Here is a 22,889-nt window from a genome sequence, read left to right as displayed (position 1 = left end):
CATCTGAGCTGCTAGCACATGTATATTCAGATTTCTGAACCCTGAGCATACAGCTGCATCCTCTAGGCCCCTTTTGTATTGGCGAAGTAATGAATTTGGGCCCTGGGAAGGTTGAGTTCTGCTCTTTTGGGTTATGGTCCCTAAAATGTTCTACATGATGCAGAGTTTGCAGATAGAGGATCCAAAGGACATAAGGAAGACCCAGTGGCTAAGCCCCGAGGGAAAAGGGTCTGACACACGTGTAGAAGAGAACTTTCCAGTTCCATTGCTCTCTTGTGTCTGTGAGACCTCTAGGGATATTTGTTTTAGTAGCTAGTAATAATGACACCAGCTAATGCAGTCTGCCGGTGTTGCTGACACATCAAAGTCTATGCTGGATCTCACAGAGGTCATGACTGGCCACCTTGGAAAAGATTTATTAATATTATTACACCCACTGTGTGAAGGGTACGATAAAGTTGTGGTGAAGATATTCTCTACTTACTTGAGATTCCTGATTCCGTGTCTTTGAAGATGATGCAGCCTCAAACTCAGGCCTTTTGTCATCCTCTTATAATGTCTAAGTATTTTCTTAGAGGTTTCCATACATACAGTACTGAATTTCTCACGCTCACTTCTGAATGTAACATTGTAAGGAACTGTTCTTAAGTTGTGCAAGCAGCTGCAGACATCTTCTTCCATACTCCCCAATGTGTTTTTTCATCTGTGAACATTTCCCACATGGAAAATGGATATGATACCTACCTCTATGCATTGTGTTGGGAATGGAATAGGATGATATATTTTAAAGTGCTGAGCTTCCTGCTGGGAGCCCAGCAGGCTCTCTTTCCAGGAAACAGGATATTTACTAATTACACAGACTTGCCTCTTGAGCTTCATCAGAGGGTGGGGCAGGTCCATAGTTCAAGTGGTGATGGTTTGGTAAGTATCTGTGCAATGGGAAAATGGGACATGTAATGGGAAATGCATCCAACAATCTACGAATCACTCAGTGGACTTTTTCAGGATAATGAACTATTTGTAGATCAGTTTCAGGGTTGCAGAAAAACCAAATGGAAAGCATGGGGATTCCCAGCATACCCCATCCCTTCCCTTCCAGCTATACTCCCTGACTATGTTTTGTAATAATGATAGTGGTGATATATTTTCCACACCTGATAAACCTACATTGACACACAACAGCCCAGAGCCTATAGTTTATATTAGTGTTCTCCCATTGTTTTACAGTGAGTGACTTTATAAAGACTGATACTACTACATGTTTGTAATTATAGTGTAAAGAATAAATTAACTGTCTAAAAATCTCCCTTCCCCAGATTCTCTCCTGTGGTGTTTTCTGGGTTCCCTACCCCCATACATGGATGTCTAGTTTTTCTGAGTTTTCTAGTGCTATTTGTTGAAGAAATAGCCTTTGTTCCATTGTTCATTTGTCAAAGATCAGTTAATTATATGGACCAATTATTAGGTACTATAGTAGTGGTTCTCAACCTTTGTAATGGTTCGACCATTCAACACAGTTTCTCTTGTTGTGGCCATAACTTAAACCATAAACTTATTTCATTGCTGCTTCATAGCTGTAATTTTGCTATGGTAGATAATGTAATATTGAATATGAAGGATATCTGATATGTGAACCCCAAAGAGGTCATAACTCACAGGTTGAGAAACACTGCTCTGCATCTGCTCCATTGAAGTGCTTACCTATTTTTCAGGAATATCAGACTGTCCTGATTAGCTTAACCTTTGAATAAGTGTTGAGATAGATTGTAGAGAGAGGTCTACGTACCCATATTGCTGACCACTCACATTTGGGTGTGTTCACAGGTACGTAGAGCTCTCCCTCCAATAGGGTGTGTCTGTCCTCCAACTTTCCTTTTCTTCTAATCTAGGGCTCTGGCCTGCAGGTATAAACTTTAAAATTACTTTGACAATGTCTGCATTTGGATTGACTTTGTACATGAAATGGGAAGATGAGGCAGATCTGCTGCCTGAGCCACTCTACATGCCTGTCCTGCTATGGTGGACCCACACCCACGACACCGTTAGTCACAATAAATGTCCTTCCTCTAAGTGTCTTCTGCCATGTCATATGTCACAGTGAGGAGAAAAGTAAGCGGTGTAATGTTAATTACTGTCCCTCTTCTTCTAGTCGTTCCTCTAGAGTTACAAGCATATATTTAAAACTAACTCCACTCTACTTTCTAATAATGCTATTCTTCTTCATAGGTCTTGCAAGTATTTTATAATACTTTCTGCACTGATACTATCACTTATTCTCCATAAAATATACATAAATAGACAAGTATACACAAACATGCATGTGTACATAGTCATGTGTTACTAATGAAGGCCATGATTCTGACAAATCCATGTTTGTTTTTTTAAATCAATGTAGTAACATCAGGCATGTACTTACATAGACCAAGATGGCTGCAGTATATTTGGGTGATTAAACCTTATGTATCTGTCACCACATATGCTGTCTGTCATTGACTAGACTGTCATTATACAGCATCTGGTTGGGTGTGTGAATGTGTATGTCTCTCTCTGTGTAGTTATTTTGAACAAACTGTTATGTGTTAGATAAATTAAAATTAGGGATATTGAAAATTAAAATTTTATGTTTACTTATGCCTTTTTTGATGCCCCTTTCCTTATGTGCATCTTACTTTCTGACTTATGTTATTTTGTTTTTCTCTGAATAATTTCTTCTTTATTTATTTCAAATTTATTCTTTGACGATTTCACACATGTATATAATGCATTTTGATCATATTTGTCACCTGCATTTCCCCCTCTTATTTCCCTCTGAACCCTTTCTTCTTACTTACAAGTCCCCATCCTACTTTTAATTAAATTTTCTGCTCAGTTCTCTTCTTGCTTTCATGGCTTCTCTCTTACTGTTTGATTGCTGTGAAGAGACACCATGACCAAGGCAACTAATACAAGTAAAGCAAAGCATCTAACTGGGGCTTGCTTACAGTTTCAGAGGGTGAGTCCATGACCATCAATGGTGGAGAGCGTGGTGCTGGTACAGTAGCTGAGAGCTTGTATCTGACTCATAAGCAGGAGGGGGAGCGAGAGACTGGGCCTGGCATGGGTTTTGAAACCTCAAATCCTACCCTCAGTGACCCCCTCTTTCAAAAAGGCCACACTTCCTAATTCTTTTCAAATAACTCTGGGAACTGGAAGCCAGGCATTCAAATATATGAGCCTATGGGGGGCATTCTCATTTAAATCACCACAGTGTCTGAGAAATATATATCTACACACACACACACACACACACACACACACACACACACACACACACACACACACAACAGTATAGAAATGCCTGGGAAAGGAGTCACAGGAAGGATGAAGGGATTGTCTAAACCAAGTCAACCTGTGGATTTGCCCTGTGGGGGATTGTCTTGATTATATCCTGAACTCTAGAAATGGAGAGAGAGAGCTGAGTGTATGCACATGTTCATTGCTCTTTCTGATTCTGGCTGTGATATAGCCAACTCCTTCAAACTTCTGCCTCCATGACTTCACTGCTATGATGAAATGCAATCTGAAACAGAAAGGAAACAAAGATAATAATGTCTATTATCTATCCATCCATCTATCTATCATTCTATCTATCTATCTATCATCCATCCATCCATCCATCCATCTATCTGTCATCCTTCATCTATCATCTATCACTTTATTTCTGTAAAGGCAAGGTGGTTGGCTATATTGTTAACTAGAATACTTGATAAGAAGCAAAACTGAAGTAGAAAGGGTTCATTTTGGCTCAACATTCAAGACACAATGGTAACATTGTGTCATAGTCAGGAAACAGAGAACAGTAAATGCTAGTTTTTTTTTTCTTTTTTTCCATCTGGGGCATCTGTCTTTGGAAGATACTGTCTATATTCAGGGTGATCCTCCCCACCTCAGTTAGCCTAATCTAGGTGGTCCATCTGTGACATGCCCAAGGCTAGTCTCCCGTGTGATTCTTCATTCTATTGAGTTGACAATCGGTGTTACCCATCACAGTGGTTGTTCCCATCTATAACTTTTTTCAAGTAGTTTTCTTTGTATTTGATCTTTTTGAGGCTTGAATATGTCTGGATGGAGTCTCTACCTTTCTTTACCATCTATCATTTATTTTGTTTAATAGTCAGTGAGCTTCCTGGGTCTGAGGTTTGTGTTGGAATTTTCATTGTTTTATCAAATGGATTTTATCCTTACTTCTTTCTCTTTCTAGTATTCCCACACACTCGATGTCTTTTGTAGCTCTCCCATCATTTTATTCTATTTTATTTTAGTTTTTGGTTATTCTTTTCTGTTTTTGTCTATTTTTCTCTGTGCTTTCAGTTTGGGATGTTTCATGTCTCTTCAAGCTCAGAGTCTTTTCTTAGCTGTGTTAGATCTGTTATGTATTGAGTCTATCAAAGGGGCTGGTGTTTCTCTTTGAGTCTCTATTGGAATTTGCTTACAATAACCACTGGTCCTTGTATGCTGTATATATTTTCAATTAAAGCTTTCAGAATACCAGCCAGTTATAAAAAACATGTGTTTAGGTTGATACTTGTAACATTCTTACCCTATATGAGTGAGATTCTGATAGCTCCCTCATTCAGTCTTTGTTGCTATATTTTTATTTCTAAATTAATTAAATTAAATTCAATTTTTGTTTTGTTTTCTGAGACAGGCTCTCTCAATGTAATCCTGGTTATACTGGAGCTTGGTATATAGATCAGGTTGGCCTCCAACTCACAGAGATCTTCCTGCTTCTGCTTCCTGCTGGGATTAAAGGTGATTTTTATTTTAAAACAGGGCCTCATATAGCTCCAAACTCATTATGTAGTCAATGACATCCTTCTTTTTCTAGTTCTCAAACTCTGCCATCATAGCAGTGAGGCACCGCTTGCTTTTTGCCTTTTAATTTGCCTTGTAAACTTTTTGTTTACATCCTTGCATGATGGCTTGTTACAAAGACACTCTGATTACCAGGCCTCCAGGGTGTGATGATGAAGCATGAGGGAACGGACATAGTCTGGCTGGTCTTAGTCTCTGTGAGCTTATGCCTCATAGTCCTCAATGTGTTTCCCTCCCTCCCTCCTCCCTCCCTCCCTCCTCCCTCCTCCCTTCCTCCCTCTTCCCTCCCCCCTCCCTCCCTCCCTCCCCCTCCCTCCCTCCCTCCTCCCTCCTCCCTTCCTCCCTCTTCCCTCCCTCTCTCCCTCCCTCCCTCCCTCCCTCCCTCCCTCCCTCCCTCCCTCCCTCCCCTTTGTTTGCTCTTTCTTTCTATTTTCATTCCCTGTTTAGGTGTGACAGGATGGCCAGGGAAGCTGGGCTTAAGGATCCCCACTCCTGCCAAGGTGGGTTAGACCATAACAGCCCTGCAGGATGGACTGTGGTAAAACGGCAGGCCTGGGCGAATGTTGTGGTGTATTTAAACACAGTTCCTTCCTGGGCTTTGCATCTGAAAGTCACGTAAGCTTTTGGTAGGGCCTTGTGGGTAACACAGAAGAGTAGGCCCTCCTCTGTCTGAGTCCCCTGGACTTTTAACGCTGTTCACATTGAGCCTCCTGAAAGTCATGTAAGCTTTTGGTAGGGCCTTGTGGGTAACACAGAAGAGTAGGCCCTCCTCTGTCTGAGTCCCCTGGACTTTTAACGCTGTTCACATTGAGCCTCCTGAAAGTCACGTAAGCTTTTGGTAGGGCCTTGTGGGTAACACAGAAGAGTAGGCCCTCCTCTGTCTGAGTGCCCTTCACATTGAGCCTCCAGCAATTTATCTTCTTCATTTTTAACAAGAGTTTATTGAAAGGTGTAGGAGTTTCTGTTGGACCCGTGAGGGTTGCCAGTGTACCTCTTCTAGAACAATGTGTCGAACTCATCCTTGGAGTATTTCCACACTAACACCGAAAGGGATAGCTTTCAGAATCTTGAGTCGATGGAACGGTACTGATGCTGTGAACTCATCATCCTCTTGGGTCTAGCCTCTTCCTGAACGGCTGCTGCCGACTCAAGCTGCCTGCCAGGACAGAGTTCTCGAAACTCGAGGAAGTCCATGGCTTTTGGAAATCCTCCACTCTTCATTTCCAACCTCATGGTAGCACAGTGCTTCTATTCAACACCACTGAGTCCCAGTACTGCATGGCAGCCACTGAGTCTCCAGCAATTTAAATACATTCTGATTTTCTTGTTTCAGTACTAGTTACATGGAAGGCTCTGTTCCAGAGTTAGCCGAACCTCCCCCCCCCCATATCTATGTCGGTGCATATGTATGGATCTCAGAGACTAATGCTGGCTATTGCCTATTGCTCTCTTATTTTTTGAACAGGGTTTCTTACTGACCTTGGAGCTCATGGACCTGGCTCTGCTGACTGACTGGTAGACTCCAAGGCTCCTCCTGGCTCCGCCTCCCTAGAGCTGGGTACCCAGGTGCATGTTGTCCCTGCTGACTTTATTGTAGTTGATGGGGATCTGAATTCAGGTTTTCATGCTTTCTCCTCAGTCCATTTAATGCTGAAGTCGTGTTTTTCCACGCTACTCTCCATAGATCTAGAAAGGATTGATTTTTTTTCCTGCTTTTTTATAGTGGTTACCTCCTTACACATCATACCAGAAACCAGAATAAGTCGATTAATTCTTTAGAAAGATTCTTCTTAGGTTAACTAAAAATTAGCATTTTTTCTGGATTCTAGGATCCTCTGACTGTACCTTTTATTGTTTGTTTCAGTCATAATGTGCTTTCTAACATTTCCCTCCAAGGGAGGTTGGTGTACACTCCCTAGATGTCTTGTAAATTTGCCTCTTACTTGGTAAAGCTCCCCTCCTGAGCCCAGCAGGAGCCTGCCTGCATTTGTAATCAGCAGCTGAGTTTGAATCTGAGCTCTCCAGATGAGAGCTGAGAAGTTACTCAGGGGTGGTCTCCCCGAGGAGCGTGCTTCAAGGTATCTCGCTTCTCTCTCTTCATTACGTTTTAGCATCCTCTTGGTTGCCAGTGGCCAGAGTTGGCAGATTTTACATTAGTTATGTAAGGAAATAGGGGCCTATTAGTGCGCACCAACTTCAGCTGGCAACAAATGAGCTTGGCCCGAAGCCCAGGCTGTCAGTCCGGGCTCCTGTTCATTAGCAAGGACCTGCCTTTTGTTCTGGGATGCACTTGAACTTTGCAGATGGCTGTTCACCTGAGTGAGTGGACAGCTGTGGGAGCTCCAACATTATCGTTCTTCTCACTTCAGTGGAAACCCCGAGGCTCAGAGGGTTGTGAGGAAGTCAGGCAAAAAGGCTCTGAGGTAGTCTACTTGGGCGTTGTTTTTATTGCACTCCCTTGAGTTTTGCATTTCAGTCCCATCAGATGTATACACTCAGAAAGATTGTTTTCTTTTTCTTCTGGAATGTTCTGACCTGTGGGTTGTAAATATCTTCTCTAGAAACAGCCTCGGACTTCTCATCTATCCTACCATTAATTTCTTACCCTACTCCCCCTCTCACTCTAGTTTCTAACCCTGGTAGTCTCATGGGTATGTCACAAAATTAGGGGCTTTACGAATGTCCCATCTCTTCCCTCTTCCTTCAAAAATATTCATTCAGGGGCAGGAGAGATGTCTCAGCAGGTAAAGCAGTTGCTATACAAGAATGAGGAACTGAGTTTGTTCTTCAGAAGCTACGTAAAAACCTAGGTAAAGTGTGACAGTCTTGTCACCACAGCGCTGCGGTGGGGAGCAGAAACAGGCAGGTCTCCTGGGCTTGCTGGCCAACAGCCTGGCCTAACCAATCAGATGCAGGTTACAGTGAGATACCTTGTCTCAAACAACAAAGTGGGTGCCTCCTGAAGAATGGCACACCTTTGGTCTCTGCGTGTGTCTCTAGACACATGTACATATACTGGTACACATATGAATCTGCACACCCATACCCCCCAATACAATTTTCATTCAGAAATTACCCTAATTTTCTCATTTTCTATGTTCAGCAGTGTCTCTCGTAATCCAGGTTGGCCTCAGTGTTGCTATGTAATCAAGGATGACCTTGAACTTTTGACCTTCTAGCTTCCCCCTCCCTGAGTGCTAGATTTACAGTCACTCACCACCTCATTTGGTTTATGTGGTGCTGGGGGTTGAACCCAGGGGTTTGTGTAGACAAGCATTCTGCCAACTGGGTTACATCTTCCAAGCCTCATTTCCTCATTATTGTGGAGTCACATGCTTCCTGTGGAAGTTGTGTACAGTGCGTTTGGAGAGGATGCCCAGAGCCTGGGATTTACCGGCTCCTTCCTCCCTGCTGCCCACATGGCTCATGGACTGGCATGAGCTCACTAACCATTTTCTCTTTTGCAGAAGGGAAAGAGGGAGGCTCTCGAAGGGGGATGTGAATGTAAATCAGTACTGGCTTTCCTCACTGGGTCCTGTTTGACATTACACTCACTTTTCTGGACTCTCTTCCACTGAGCGGCTGGTGAAGGAGCCCAGCCACACACAAGAGTCCCCAGAGCTCCTTCAGTGTCAGAAAGATCTGCCCCTTCCCATTGCATATCTGCACGAATCTGGACTTCCTTCACACGCTTCAGTCAAACAACAGATCACAACAGGTGAATCCAGTGCTGCAACTGCCTTCCATGTAGCCAGATGTTAAAGGTAGATGGGCATCCTACTAAAATGTGGCTGCAAGTATATTGTGGGGCAATATGCCAAGTCATTCTTCCAGAGGTGTTACAGTGAAGGATCACATCTTTCTCTAACCTAGGTTGGAATCACCTCTCAGATTGGAGAGCCTTGATTCCTGCCCCTGTAGGGCTGGTATACTGACCTACGCACAGAATCTTCCACCAGGCTTTTCCCAAAAGGACTTGGTGTCATTTATAAGAGTGACTCAACAAGAAGTGAAAGAAATGCCAAGGCCCTTCAGGTTTTTCTGACACAAAGCTGATGACATTCCCGAACTCCCAAAATGCCAGTAAAATTTATTAATAAAAAGTGGGAGTTCACAGTGGAGAACTGAACCAAGCTCAGATCTGAGTGTCCCAGGGTGTCTCTGAGCTCATTGGTGGCTCTCAAGGTGCAGGTCTGGATCTCCTTGACATGTATTTGGCTGGCAGAATGTACATGTTTAGTCCTCATGATCGGAGATGTTCCCTCTGCCCGAAGATACTGCACCATATGTTTTCGATCTTGACTCTGAATTGGTGTGTTATCTTAGAAGATGGGTAAATATCAGCGGTACCATGGATCCCAGTCCCACCTGTCATGCACCCGCTGCGAGGATGGGGGCTGCATCTGGAAGAATCTTCTATTTGATTAGGCGATAGTTTCAACTGTTGCTGCTATTACAGATAGAGGCTTATTCTTTGGAGTGAACTTGCATAGTGTCTTGTGATATAGTGAGATGTAGTTATTGGCTAGATAAGTCTTTTTTTTTCTCTAGACCAGTGGTTCTGAACCTTCTTAATTCTGACACCCTTTAATACAGTTCCTCAGGTGGTGGTGACTCCCAACCATAAAATTATTTTTGTTGCTACTTCATACGTCTAACTTTGCTATTGTTATGAATTATAATGTAAATATCTGTGTTTTCTGATGGCCTTAGGTGACCCCTGTGAAAAGATCTTTTGACTCTAAGGGGTCACAACCCACAGGCTGAGAACCACTGCTCTAAACCCATTTGTAGGGACAATCAGAGGCTTGCTTTCATCAGACAGAGCTCTGCTTTAGCCCATGAACACAGTGTTGTTTTAAATTTATTAAAGGTTTTAAGAGACAAAAAGTAATTGCAACACAATTTGTTTCCCATGATGAATGGAATTAGGTTAGTATCTTTGTGTTATTTCTTCAGGAGGATAAAGTAGCTGAAGAGATTTTTATTTGAATGGGAAATATAGTCAAAATGGTTTAACTTAAATGATAGATGTCATACAGTGTACTCACTTTGGACATCTGGGGTTAGGCCATCAAGAACTTGTGTGTGGTTGTGTGATAGTGCACATAGGCACACTTGGCAGCCCGGGGATAACTTAAGATGTTCTCCTTCAGTTACCTTCCACTTTTTGTTTGAGACAGGGTCTCTTCTTGGCCTGGAACTTTGCCCCAAGTTGGCTGGTCAGCAAACTCCAGGTCTGTCTGCTTCTACCTCCTATTTTGCATTTCTGGGATCCCAAGTATTTGCCAAACACCCGGCTTTTTATGTGGGTTCTGGGTTCTGCGGATTGAACCCAGGTCCTCAGGCTTGTCAGAGGACTGCTCTATGACAGAGCTATCTCCCCAGAAGAATTTAATTATTATTATTTTTTTTCGAGATAGGATTTCTCTGAATAATAGCTATGGCTGTCCTGAAACTTACTTTGTAGAGGAGACTGGTCCACCTGCCTCTGTCTCCTGAGTACTGTGATTAAAGTTGTGCGCCCCCTTACCCCCAGCAGAATTTACTTCTTGAGTAGCTTCAGTTATCTCACACGGAGAAGTCTACTGACTGCTGACCAGACACCATTGTGGACCCATGGCGTAGCGGCGGTGAAAGAAATCCTAGTTCAAGGAGATGTTTTCACAGTAGGGACATTCCCCACACTGTTTACTGGGGAGCTAAGCATGCTGGCCTCATTTCATGGCTGCCTGTGACCCCGGAGTCGCATTGGAGAAAACTCATGACAGTCTATGAGAGCATTGGTGAGCATGGCGCGAGCATTGTAGAGCACTTCAATCACACACGGTCTGTGCTAAACAGAACAGGACGGTCAGAATCCTCAGAGGCCGTTCTGGGTGAGAAATACTTTCTGAGCAAGAAGGAAGAGTCCATTTTTGATGGGGCATGTGGAAAACCTGAAAACCTGTAACGGGCTTTCAAGTAGTTTAGACGGACTTCATGCCCAAAGCAGGGAAAGCCTACACACTACAAAGCCCTGTGCTCAGCTGTGGCTTGGAAAGGCTGGCAGCAGCCTTCTGTCTCCTTGGGTCGCTCAAATTGGGATTCCTTTGCCTTCCACAGGCCTTCGGGCGTCTTGTGGCTTCAGACTCTTTAGAAACTTCAGTCTCTAAAGGGACACGTACTCTCTTTTCTCCCCTCACGGTAACAGGAGGTATCTAAGAAACTTTACAGATAGAAAAATTCGATGTCTCCTAATCTGACTGGTGTGACAACCACCCCCTCCACAGATAGATAGTCACATGCAGACATAGACATGTGCTCTTGTAGGAAAGTGAGGACAAAGGAGGACAGTTTGGAATTTTTTTTAAACCCTCGTTTTATGCTACAGAGAATCACGAATAATTTCTCCAAGTGGTCAAAATAGGACTTGTACTCATTTGAATTTTAAATTACCTACCAAACAGGGGTTTCTATTTTGTTTTGGAGGGGTGGATACTAAGGAAGATAAGTCAATACTTATCTAAAGCTAGGTTTAGAAGGAAAAAAAGTCCCTCCACGAGAGCAGGTATTTGCATTTGTCAAGGGACTAACTGGGCAGGCAGCAGGAGCTCGTGTCCTTCCTCCTGATTATATTAAGCACTGTGGGGACTTCAGTGCTTTCCAGAATGTGGATAATAGCACAGCGAACTTTGCAAACTTCCCGAGGTCTCTTCCTTGAGAGGTGGAGCCTGGAGAGTTGTGGTGTTTTCACTGAAGTAGAAGTCCTCACCATGTAAGTCATAGTCACACACCACTGAGGTTTTGGCCGCTGTTCTCGAGCCTCTAGTTTTTTTGTGTGTGTCCTCCCTTTGTTGGAGCAATTTAATATTCATAATGCCCAACATGCCACATGGTACCTCACCCTCATCTCGTCACAGACTTTAGGGCAATGAAGCTCAGAGGGAGTAGGTAGAATTTCTCCATAGTGTCCCGAGATGAAGCATCTGGGCAGTTCCAGCAGTCCTGTTTGACTCCTCCTGCGTGGCCCCGTTTCTTCCCACACACGTTGGTGACAGTGTGGTGTGTCTGAGCCGGTGTGCACTTGTGTGCATGAGCATGGGAGTCAAACATCCATGTCTGGTGTCTTCTTCCATTGCTCTCCACCTACATGTTTGACATAGGGTCTCTCGCTGGTCCCAGAGCTTACCCGTTGGCTAGACTGGCTGGCCAATGAGCTCCAGACATCTCTTTCAAGTCTCCAGTACTGGGTTACAGAGGCACTCATTGTACATGGTGGTGCTAGGATCCCAATTCAAGTCCTCATGCTTATGCAACAAACACTTTATTTACTGAGTCATGTCCAGATAAGCACACCAGAGAAAGAGGCATGTGGTGTTATAGCTTTGATTTATCCTCTGTCAACTCTCAAGTTTTAAATTAGGCGATGCTTCTTTCTTTGGAGTTTAATATTTGTCTTAATCTACTTTATGTTGCTAAAGCAGACGTGAGGTTGGGTAATTTACTTAAAATAAGAAATTCATTTCTCATAGCTCTGGGTTTTTGCTGACCTGCTCACAGAGGTCTTTAGGAGGCATTTTTACTGTGTCTTCTCACACTTGCTCACATGCTGGGATGTGTAGGAGCACCGTGTGAGCATGTGGCTTCACATGGAGGGAAACTAAACATGCATAAGAGATGGAAGCAAGGGAGGGGCCAAACTTGTGTGACATCTCACTCTCTTGATACCTAGTCTGCTGTTGAGATCATATTAATCCTAATCATGTGTTAACGGCCCAATTTCACACACTGCATCAATAGTAATTAAATTGCAACATGAGCTTTGGAGGGGACTTTCAAGTCACAACAATGCCCCATGTTGGTACTGACACAAGCAGAAATACTCAGATTTATATCTAACTAGATAGAACGTACAGTAGATGGTGGACGGGCTTGCCCAGGCCCCACCCAGCCTGGCTGGAGAAGCGATTGCTGATCTTGCAGGCGTTTCATTGGAAAGACCTTCTAGACCATGTCCCCAGGAGCCCACCTGCCTGGTGGACTGGAGACTGGGTGTCCCCAAAGAAGGGCAGTGTGAGAAGATGCAGCATAAGCAATCTCCCAGACACCACCTCAAGCAGAGACGGCAAAGGTCAAGAATTGAATTTGGTGTGTGATCTATAGTCATCTAACAGAAGAGACTAGTACCTTCTAGCACTTTCAGACATCTCTGTCATTGCAAAGAGGATAGTCTTAACAGGCATCTTCCTATCTCTGGATTTGAATAGCTAGGCTAGGCTTTAGGATATTTGGGTCCTTCCAATCTTATAATCAAAAACAGCAGATAAACTCTGTACAGGGACATCTCCACCCTGTCTCTGTCTCTCCTTTCCTTTTCCTTCCTTCCATCTGTTCTTTTCTCTCCCTGCCCCTCTCATCTGTTCCAGGCTCTGCTACTGGAAGATCCAGGTTTACACATTGCTGTGTACTCCCTATGTCTCTTTACTTCGGTGTACATATGTCTCTGTGTCTAAATTGCTCCTATTTTTAAAGGCTAGCAATCATTTTTGACTCAAGGACCACCCATAATGATCTCATTTTACTTTATATCTCTATGAAGATATCCACTGTCCAAATAAGGTCCCGGATTCTGGGAGTGAGGACTCCCAGAAAATCTTATTTGGAGGAGACACAGGTAAACTCACTACCAATGATTTAGCAGTTGGAGCCCTGAGTGAGATTTACCAGATTCAATGAAACCCAGTTCTCTGAAAGATTGAGAAATAGACCATCAGCATGATAAATAGTTGTTTCCTAGACACACAGCTTATGTGTAATATTTTGAACTTGAAGTTGGGGTCTCTGGACTCGTGCAGTTTTCATGACCTAGAAGTAGTTGGCTTGCTGGTTGATCAGAAGCTCTGCTTGCTAGCCTATTCTTTCAAGGTTTTTATTAGTCTTTTTTTTTCCTTCTTCAAAAAAGTCCCTTTTAATTGGAGATTTTGACATTGACATTATGTGGACTGAGAAGAGCCTGAGGCGACATAAAGTAATTGTCTTTTATTAGAAGAGTTCAGGAGGACACTGGATGATCTCCACCAGCTCTGAAAACATGGGGTTCTTCCTGGGATACCTCCGAAGGAAAAGGTGGGGGACAATCCCACAGCCAATGGCACATGACCAATGCTGACTAGGAGAAAATGATTCTGTTGTGGGGCTGCAGCTTCTGTCATTTCTTTATCCTAACTCATCTTTCATCTGACAAGACTATTTGTCAGATGTCGACCTGATGTACGCAAGACTTCCATGAGCCTGGAAACCAGTTTGGAGATTCCTGTGTGGCAGTTTGAGGCTGTGTAGACACACTCACAAAGTGACATTACTTAGTCAGTGAGCCCTGTATTGTTAGAACATGGTTGTGCTGTAGTGCTGGTGCAAGAGGCCATCAGAAGCCTGCTCAGGACACACACTGGGAACACTGGGTAATGGGTCACACCTATTCTCTCACTCTCTTTTACTATGTCTTATCTTTCATTGTTGTAATGAAATATGTGAATCTGGGTGCCATAGTTTGCACCTTCAGTGTCTCCAAAAACCTTAGGCAGTAAAGCTTTGGTCTCTAACTTGTCCCTAGTAGGAGATGGAGGAACGTTTAGGGGCGGAGCGTACTGGGAAGCATTAGATCATAGGGTATGTTGTCCAAGCAGACTGAGGAACATGTCTATTCTCTCTCCTTTTGTTCCCTGCCATGTTGTGAACTGATTGTTCCCAGTCCTGGTGGTAAACATACCATCCCTTTGTTGGAAAGCCAGCAGCTAAAGCATCTGCTTTAATTTTAGCCATGTTGTTTAGCTGATAAGACTCAGGTGGTCAGAAAAAGAGATATACAGCAGAGACTGGCTCAGATGCAGAAAAACCTCTACTACCATCATCATCATCATCATCGCCATCACAGCTATCATCATCATCATCACTAGCATCACTACCATCATCTTCATCACCATCATCACCACTATCATCATCACCACCATCATCACTACCATCACCATCATCATCATCACTACCATCATCACCATCATCATCACTACCATCACTATTATCATCATGACCACCACCATCATCATCACTATCATCTCTATCATCATCATCATCATCACCACCACCACCACCATCATCATCATCACCATCACCACCATCATCACTACCATCATCACCATCATCATCACTACCATCACTATTATCATCATGACCACCACCATCATCATCATCTTCACCACCACCACCACTATCATCACCACTATCATTTCTATCATCATCACCATAACAACTACCATTACCTTCATCACTACTATCACCACCAACATCATCATCATCACTACCATCACCATCTTCACCATCATCATCAACAAACATCCTTTCCCGTTAGCCACTGCTGGAAGGTTCCTTTTCCATCAACCACCGTTGGAAGGTGCTGGTCACACTTATTTATGGTTATCAAGAACATCCCTCACAGGTGTGATCAAAGGCTTAGCTTGAGCTGGTTTCAGAGCCCCATCAAGTTCACATCCAAGATTAACCACCACAGTCCCCATATCCCTTAGTGGCCTATCCATGTTCCCTTAGTCACTTTGAATTATTTCTGCTGTCTTTTAGTGATTTCAATATTTCCAAATAATATGCTTTGTTAGTTATCTTTGTGTTTCTACAGCTAGTAGCTGATATGATCAGCTTAAAAGAGTCAAGGGTTAGTTGGGCTCACAGATCTATCTATCTATCTATCTATCTATCTATCTATCTACTGTCTGTCTGTCTGTCTGTCTGTATAGAGAGAGAGGCTTCTGAAGCCTGACTAGCCCCACTATTGGCACATACTAATGACCTGAAAGCCTCCCACTAGGCTCCATCCCTTAAAAGAATAATTATCTCCCAACTGTTCCAGGAACAAGCCTTCAACACACAAATATTTTCAGAGACATTTTATATCCGAATTATAGCAAGGTACACACTGCTCTTTTGTCTTATGTCTTAAGACACTGTTCCTGGTGTCATGGAAGTTCACCTATTTCCCTGGTGCTGCCTCAGGCCCTGGATCCCTCCTCTTCTTTGTCTTTCTTAGATGATCCCATGGTCTCACACTTGTTATTGAGTGCAGTAAAAATGTCCCAAGATTGTTATAACTATCCATTCACAAATTATGTTGGAAAGCCCCTATGTGTCTGGTCACCGAGAGGGCCTGAGAGGGTGATTTGAGAGAGGAGGGCCATTGTGAACCCAGATAGGGCAGCACATCTACTTGGACTTAATCAATTAATGGAACGAAGAGAAAAGTGAAAGAAAACACCAGTGAAGAAACCACTTCCTTTCATTGTTTGGAAGCCTGTTGTCTCGTGGTTCTCCAGGGTTTAACTATGACGAACTTTGCTTTGGTTTTATTCAGTTTTTTCTTCTGCTCAGTGAACACACTTGATAGGGTGAGAGTCTGAAATGGCCCATAATGCCCCTGTGTTTGAACACTTGGTCCCAAACTGGTGGCACTGATGGAGGTTGTGGAACCTTGGGATGTGAGGCCTAGTTAGCAAGGGTGAGTCACTGAGGGCAGAGCTGCCCTACATGCTTCTTCTCATGGTGAGGCTACTGTTGACATCTCTCCTTGTCATAAGTGACAGAATGGAGATTCACCATTCATTCAGCAGGTGCATGACCAAGGCTTAGAAAGTAAAAGCTTCTAATTTTTCTGTTGTTTTATTGTTTCTGAATTATAATAGGTTTTTTTGAGACAGGGTTTCTCTGTATTGTTTTGGAGGCTGTTCTGGAACTCGCTCTGTAGAACAGGCTGGCCTGGAACTCACAGAGATCTGCCTGCCTTTGCCTCTGGAGTGCTGGCATTAAAGGTGTGTGTCACCACTGCCTGGCTTATAATAGGTTTGAATTTAACTTATAACCCAGAATTTTGAAGTACCCTCCACTTCAAAAAGCAAGCAGTCTCATTGTACAGAACCATAGATACCACACTTATCTAAGCCCAGACAGGCAAGCTCTGAGGGCAAGAGAAAAGGCATACAAAGGTCCACACCATGTGAAGAGTCATTGGCTTAAGCTCTGGTGGTCTTAGGATGAGCTGTTTTACTGCAATGCTGTAACTGGCTGGTTTTATGTCAACATGACACAAGCTATGATCACCAGAGAGGAGGGATCCTTAATTGAGAAAATGCCTCCTCATTGTAGGGCTGTAGGCAAGCCCGTAGGGCATTTTCTTCATTGGTGATCAATGGTGGAGGGTCTCAGCCCACTGTGGGTCAGGCTGTCCCTGGCCTGGTGGTCCCTGGTTCTATAAGAAAGCAGACTGAGCAAGCTATGAGGAACAAGCCAGCAATCAGCACCCTCCATGGCCTCTGTTTGAGTTCTTGTCCTGGCTTTTTTCTTCAGTGATGAACTACAACATGTAAGTGTAAGCCAAATAAACCCTTTTCTCCCAAAGTTGCTTTGGTCATGGTGTTTTATCACAAGCCTTCCCTGACATAATGGAATGAAACCATGTGATGAAATAAATGTTTCTTCCCTCAGGTTATTTCTGACAGGTATTTTGTCACAGGGATGATGTAAGTAACTAAGAAGGCTCCCATCTTTCTCCAAGAGGAATGAGTCCTTGTTCCTCAGGAGCTGGTATTTAGGGTGGGGGACTGGGATTAGAATCAACATGACTAAATGTTTGATCTATTCAATTTGGCCACAGCTCCCTTCTGGACATTGGCTGTCACTGAGTGTATCTATGATAGCTGATTTTAGGTGTCAGGGTGGTTGGGTAAGGGCTAAGAGAACTAAGTTAGTAAAACATTATGTCTGTGATGCTTCCAGAGGAAGTGGCTATGTGAGCCTGTGGGCTGCCTGGGGAAGATCAGTGAGCAACATGAAGCAGGAACCAGCTAGCTGTTGGAGGTCCTGGAGAGGATAGAGGAGGGAAGTCTGTAGTCATTCCTTCCTGGAGCTGGGGCACACTTTGTTTCTTGTTCTTGCATCCAGGACTACAGTCTTTCCCTTTTAGGCTTTGGGGCTCATAGGAACAGCTTCATAGACTCTCAGCTCTTCATCCTTGTGACCGTTGGCTCCTTTGGTCCGGAAGCCTCTGGGTTTGGTCTGAGCTATACTTCTGGTGGTACTCTACAGGTAGAAGGAGTGGGGTGTCATAGCTTCCAGATGGCCTGTCACAGGACTTCTTCATTTCCATAATGATGAGAACCAACCCCCCTAACAAATATCTGTGATCTATCTGCCCGTCTCTCATCTGTTGTCCTTCCTCCAGCCATTCATTTTGTTGGTTCATTCTCCCTAAAGATCTTCCTTCCTTCCTTCCTTCCTTCCTTCCTTCCTTCCTTCCTTCCTTCCTTCCTTCCTTCCTTCCTTCCTTCCTTCCTTTCTTCCTTTTTTTTTCGAGACAGGGTTTCTCTGTATTGCTTTGGAGCCTATCCTGGCACTTGCTCTGTAGACCAGGCTGTCCTCGAACTCACAGAGATCCGCCTCTGCCTCCCTAGTGCTGGGATTAAAGTGCACCACCACTGCCTGGCTTCTCCCTAAAGATTTCAGGTTAGCACAGAATCTGTCATCAGTGTCTGACTTCGCAGAATAACGAGGCCTGGTCTTGCTCCGCAGAGGTGTAAGTTTGCTGCTGGCATCTGGATGACTGGAGCTGGCAGAGTTGTGTAGATATTTCTCTATATCACTTTGAATTGTTCTATCTAACCCGGCTTCCGACTTCAACTTTTTGGTTATCTTTAGGGGTGGTTGAACTCTCTTCCTGTTCATATCCCTTTCAGGCTCTCTGGGTTATCACTCCCTCTGGCTCGCCAAGTCAGTTACCAATGTCCCACCAGCTTTGTTTCCTAAACACATGTAAAATCTTTTGCCTGTGGACATACTAGCCTTGCAAACCTTGCAGTCCCCTCCTTTGCATACAACCGGGACTCAGGAGGGAAGGGGACAGACATTTGCTAAATGAACTAACTACCTTTTGAGAGTTGAAGATTTGCTTTCTTTGAAGATTTTCAGACCTAAGAACATTGGGTCCACAATCCCTGTGTGTCTATGAAACCTTAGAATGAGGGAAAGCAATGTGCTGTAGAAGAGCAGGGTTGCTCTGGGCGCCATGGTGCAGGTATGCAGTCCCAGCTCCTTGGGAGGCTGAGTCAGGAAGAGACCAGCCTTGGCTACAGCATGAGTTCAAGATTAGCCTGTGTAACTTAGCGAGGTCCTGCCTCAAAATCAAAGGTAAAAGGATGGTTGGCATACAGCTCAGTGGTAGAGCCCTCACCTAGTATAAGTGAGGCCCCATACTCAGTCTACAGTACCATGCCCACTCCAGAAAAGAGCAGAGGTTTCTTGTAGCATTCTTGATGGTTCTAACAAAACCTGTGCACACAACTGGCTCCCAGAGTGTGTGGAGGGAGCCAATCCTCACAGGTATCTCACTGCTAGTTTATGACTGCCTCACCTACTCCATATTGCTCTCTGTCATGTGTCCCGTGTTGATGTGTGCTATTAAGTTTGTGTAGTAGTTTTCTCATAGGTATATGTGTTTAACCGAAGAGCAATATCTGTATTACTTAAGTGGACATAGAAAGAATAACTCACAAAGCAGCTTCATGAATCAATACTGTTCCCTTGTAACACCCTGTCTTGTGTTGATTTTCTGTTTTTGAAAAAAAATATTTTACTGTGTGTTTCCCCCCTGTGTGTCATGCATGTGGAGTCTTTTTCTTCCAGAATCTTTTTCTTCTGGAATTGAACTTGTGTGGCCAGGCTTGGTATCAAGTTCCTTCTGCTCTGAGGTTCATTTCCTTCAGTCTTTCCATTTTTCCTCCTGGAGTGTGTCTTGATACATAGGAAGAAGAAGCTGACTTCAGACTGGCAAGCGCGTATGTGATCCTCGGTCCTTTGTCACCACCCTGAATCATTAACCCTTCCCAACCCTCTTGTTTCTTTAGCCTTCCTTGACGCCTGCATCCTTAGCCTTTCCCCATCCTTTTACATTCTTATCCCTTCCCTCCCATCTGCATCTCTGCTACCCGTTTGTAGTAGGCAGCTGGTGTAGTTATCTTACCATTCTTTGTTTCTTGTATCCACTTAGGTGCCTACTACTTCCAGCCTTCCCACATCAGAATCAGGACAAGTCACCATTTAATCCCACCAGGCTCTACTGATGTTTTCTAGAGAAACAACCATTTGTTAGTAATTTCATCTTGGCTCCATCTCCCATTAACCCATATTATAGTCTTAAATATCTTAACTGGTCAAATCCATTTTGCCTCATTTTTCCTCATGTGTGAAATGGGAAAGACAATTGGGCTACATGAGGTCATGCGTTGGCTGATACTTGGCAAATACTCAAGTGAATAGTCATATTATATATGTCACAGATGCTGCACATTTTCATAGTTGGGCTTTAGCAGCAGGGATTTGCTGATCTTTTGTTTGAGACTCCACAAAGTTTTCTAATTTTCATTCATCACTGATTAACAGTTGATCCTTAGACTGGGCTGCTTTAAGAGAGGCTGAACTTGTACAGTATATGCCAGTTTAATCACATTCTAGGGTGTCTCCCTGTCTTCCCATTGCATGGCTTTTTACTTCAAAATGGTAAGCAAAGTCTTTGTACCCTATATCTATAAAATAGTACAAAATACATTGTGTGTGTGTGTGTGTGTGTGTGTGTGTGTGTGTGTGTGTGTAAGCCAAGAAGACAGTTACAAAAGATCTCCAGTGGTTTTGGGTCACAGGGAGAAGTAGACATAGAAAGGTGACATTTCCAAGAATTAAGGCTCAGTTTGGAGTGAAATGAGTGGACAAAATATCCAGCCTGGGTTCTGAGGTCTGAAGCCAATTTCATAGGTGGAAAATTACCTTTGTCTTTTATCTTCAGGCTTCGCATCACCTATGCCTCCGCCATTCTTTCACACGTTCAAGTAAGTCTTTTCCATCTGGAAAGCAACCCGAGTTTCTATTTGATTGACCATTTGGGAAAACTGACCAAAGCAGCAGATTGATTTAGTCACATTGATGCGATGAAACCATCAACACATTGTCTATAGTTTTCACAAACAAAAAGTCATAACCTGTCTTTATACCCATTTTACCATGTGACCCTTTCTTAATATTTATGACCATGGACGGGTGCTTGCTCTTAACGAAGGCACAGCTCATATGGACATTAGAAGTTCCATTGGGTCCCGGTGTCCCCTGCAGTACTGTTCCCGTGGGCCTCTCGATTGATTCTTTTCCTCAAGGCCAGAGGACAAGAAGCTTCCTTTGGTGTTGATTGCAGCCATAAAATGAAACACACAGGAAAAGCGCGTCTCTCCTATTACTTGCTTTCTAGCTATATTGGGTATAGAATCCTCTTATTTCATAGTCCTTCAAGCACTGACTTAAGAAAAAAAAACCTTATCTCTTTCATTTAAGAACAGTGCCTGAGGCATCTGCTATGCGATAGGTGCTTAATAAATAATAATAACAGTTATTATTATGGAGAGGAAATCTGCTGATCCTTTCACACAGATGGAACCCTGAGACCTCTTTTCTATTATGGAGGTGGCTGTATTTGTTTAACACTGCATTATTGTAGCCTTTATTTCAATGCCCTGCCGTTCCACATAGCCACGTGCTTCAGGAGTTATGGTTATGGCTGTGTCTGTTTTTCTGTCTCCTTCATATTCCCAAGCTTCAGTTTTCTTTCTTTATAAATTCCAAGGATTCAGATAGCAGCATTCAATGAATAATACATTTATTTCTTAGTAAATAATCCAGTTGTGAATGAACCAGTGTAAGTGATGTGTGTGAGAGAGATTGATAGGTGTGTGTGTGTGTGGGGGGCGGAGAGATCCCTTGCTTGAACAGTTTCTTCTTTAGTACTTTGGAAAATTATGGAAAATCTGATTGTGACCTTGTAGTCTGGGCTGTGTTTCAGAACTGTGCTTTGGTGCAGTCTTACTGGGCCAATGAGTTGTTTACCCAAGTGCTATGGACTTTTCAAGATACCCCACTTTCAGGAAAGATACTGCAATTAAACCCTATTTTTTTTGTGTTCCTGTTTGGGTGATAGAGGCAGGGAGTTTTTTGCTTTTCATTCCTTAAAACATTCTACAAAACAAAATATCTTGGGGAGATATTCCCAAAGGATGTCACACATCCCATCACTTCATAAAAGGGACACGCTGTCTTCTTTTCTTCACGACTTAAAGTTGTTAAGTAACAAAGCTAAAGGCTGCCCAGGGTCCTCAGAGATGTCACGGTCCTCACGTTCAGTGTGCCCAGGGTCCTCAGAGATGTCATGGTCCTCACGTTCAGTGTGCCCAGGGTCCTCAGGGGTGTCACGATCCTCACGTTCAGTATGCCCAGGGTCCTCAGAGATGTCACGGTCCTCACGTTCAGTATGCCCAGGGTCCTCAGAGATGTCACGGTCCTCACGTTCAGTGTGCCCAGGGTCCTCAGGGGTGTCACGATCCTCACGTTCAGTATGCCCAGGGTCCTCAGGGGTGTCACGGTCCTCACGTTCAGTGTGCCCAGGGTCCTCAGGAGTGTCACGATCCTCACGTTCAGTATGCCCAGGGTCCTCAGGAGTGTCACGATCCTCACGTTCAGTATGCCCAGGGTCCTCAGAGGTGTCATGGTCCTCACGTTCAGTGTGCCCAGGGTCCTCAGGGGTGTCACGGTCCTCACGTTCAGTGTGCCCAGGGCCCTCAGGGGTGTCACGGTCCTCACGTTCAGTATGCCCAGGGTCCTCAGAGATGTCATGGTCCTCACGTTCAGTATGCCCAGGGTCCTCAGAGATGTCATGGTCCTCACGTTCAGTGTGCCCAGGGTCCTCAGGGGTGTCACGATCCTCACGTTCAGTATGCCCAGGGTCCTCAGGGGTGTCACGGTCCTCACGTTCAGTGTGCCCAGGGTCCTCAGGAGTGTCACGATCCTCACGTTCAGTATGCCCAGGGTCCTCAGAGATGTCATGGTCCTCACGTTCAGTGTGCCCAGGGTCCTCAGGGGTGTCACGGTCCTCACGTTCAGTGTGCCCAGGGTCCTCAGAGATG

The sequence above is a fragment of the Mesocricetus auratus genome, unplaced genomic scaffold, assembly GCF_017639785.1.
Source record: "Mesocricetus auratus isolate SY011 unplaced genomic scaffold, BCM_Maur_2.0 Super-Scaffold_4256, whole genome shotgun sequence".
NCBI lineage: Eukaryota > Metazoa > Chordata > Mammalia > Rodentia > Cricetidae > Mesocricetus > Mesocricetus auratus.
The sequence above is the reverse complement of the archived record's forward strand: the minus strand, read 5'-3'. Positions refer to the sequence as shown.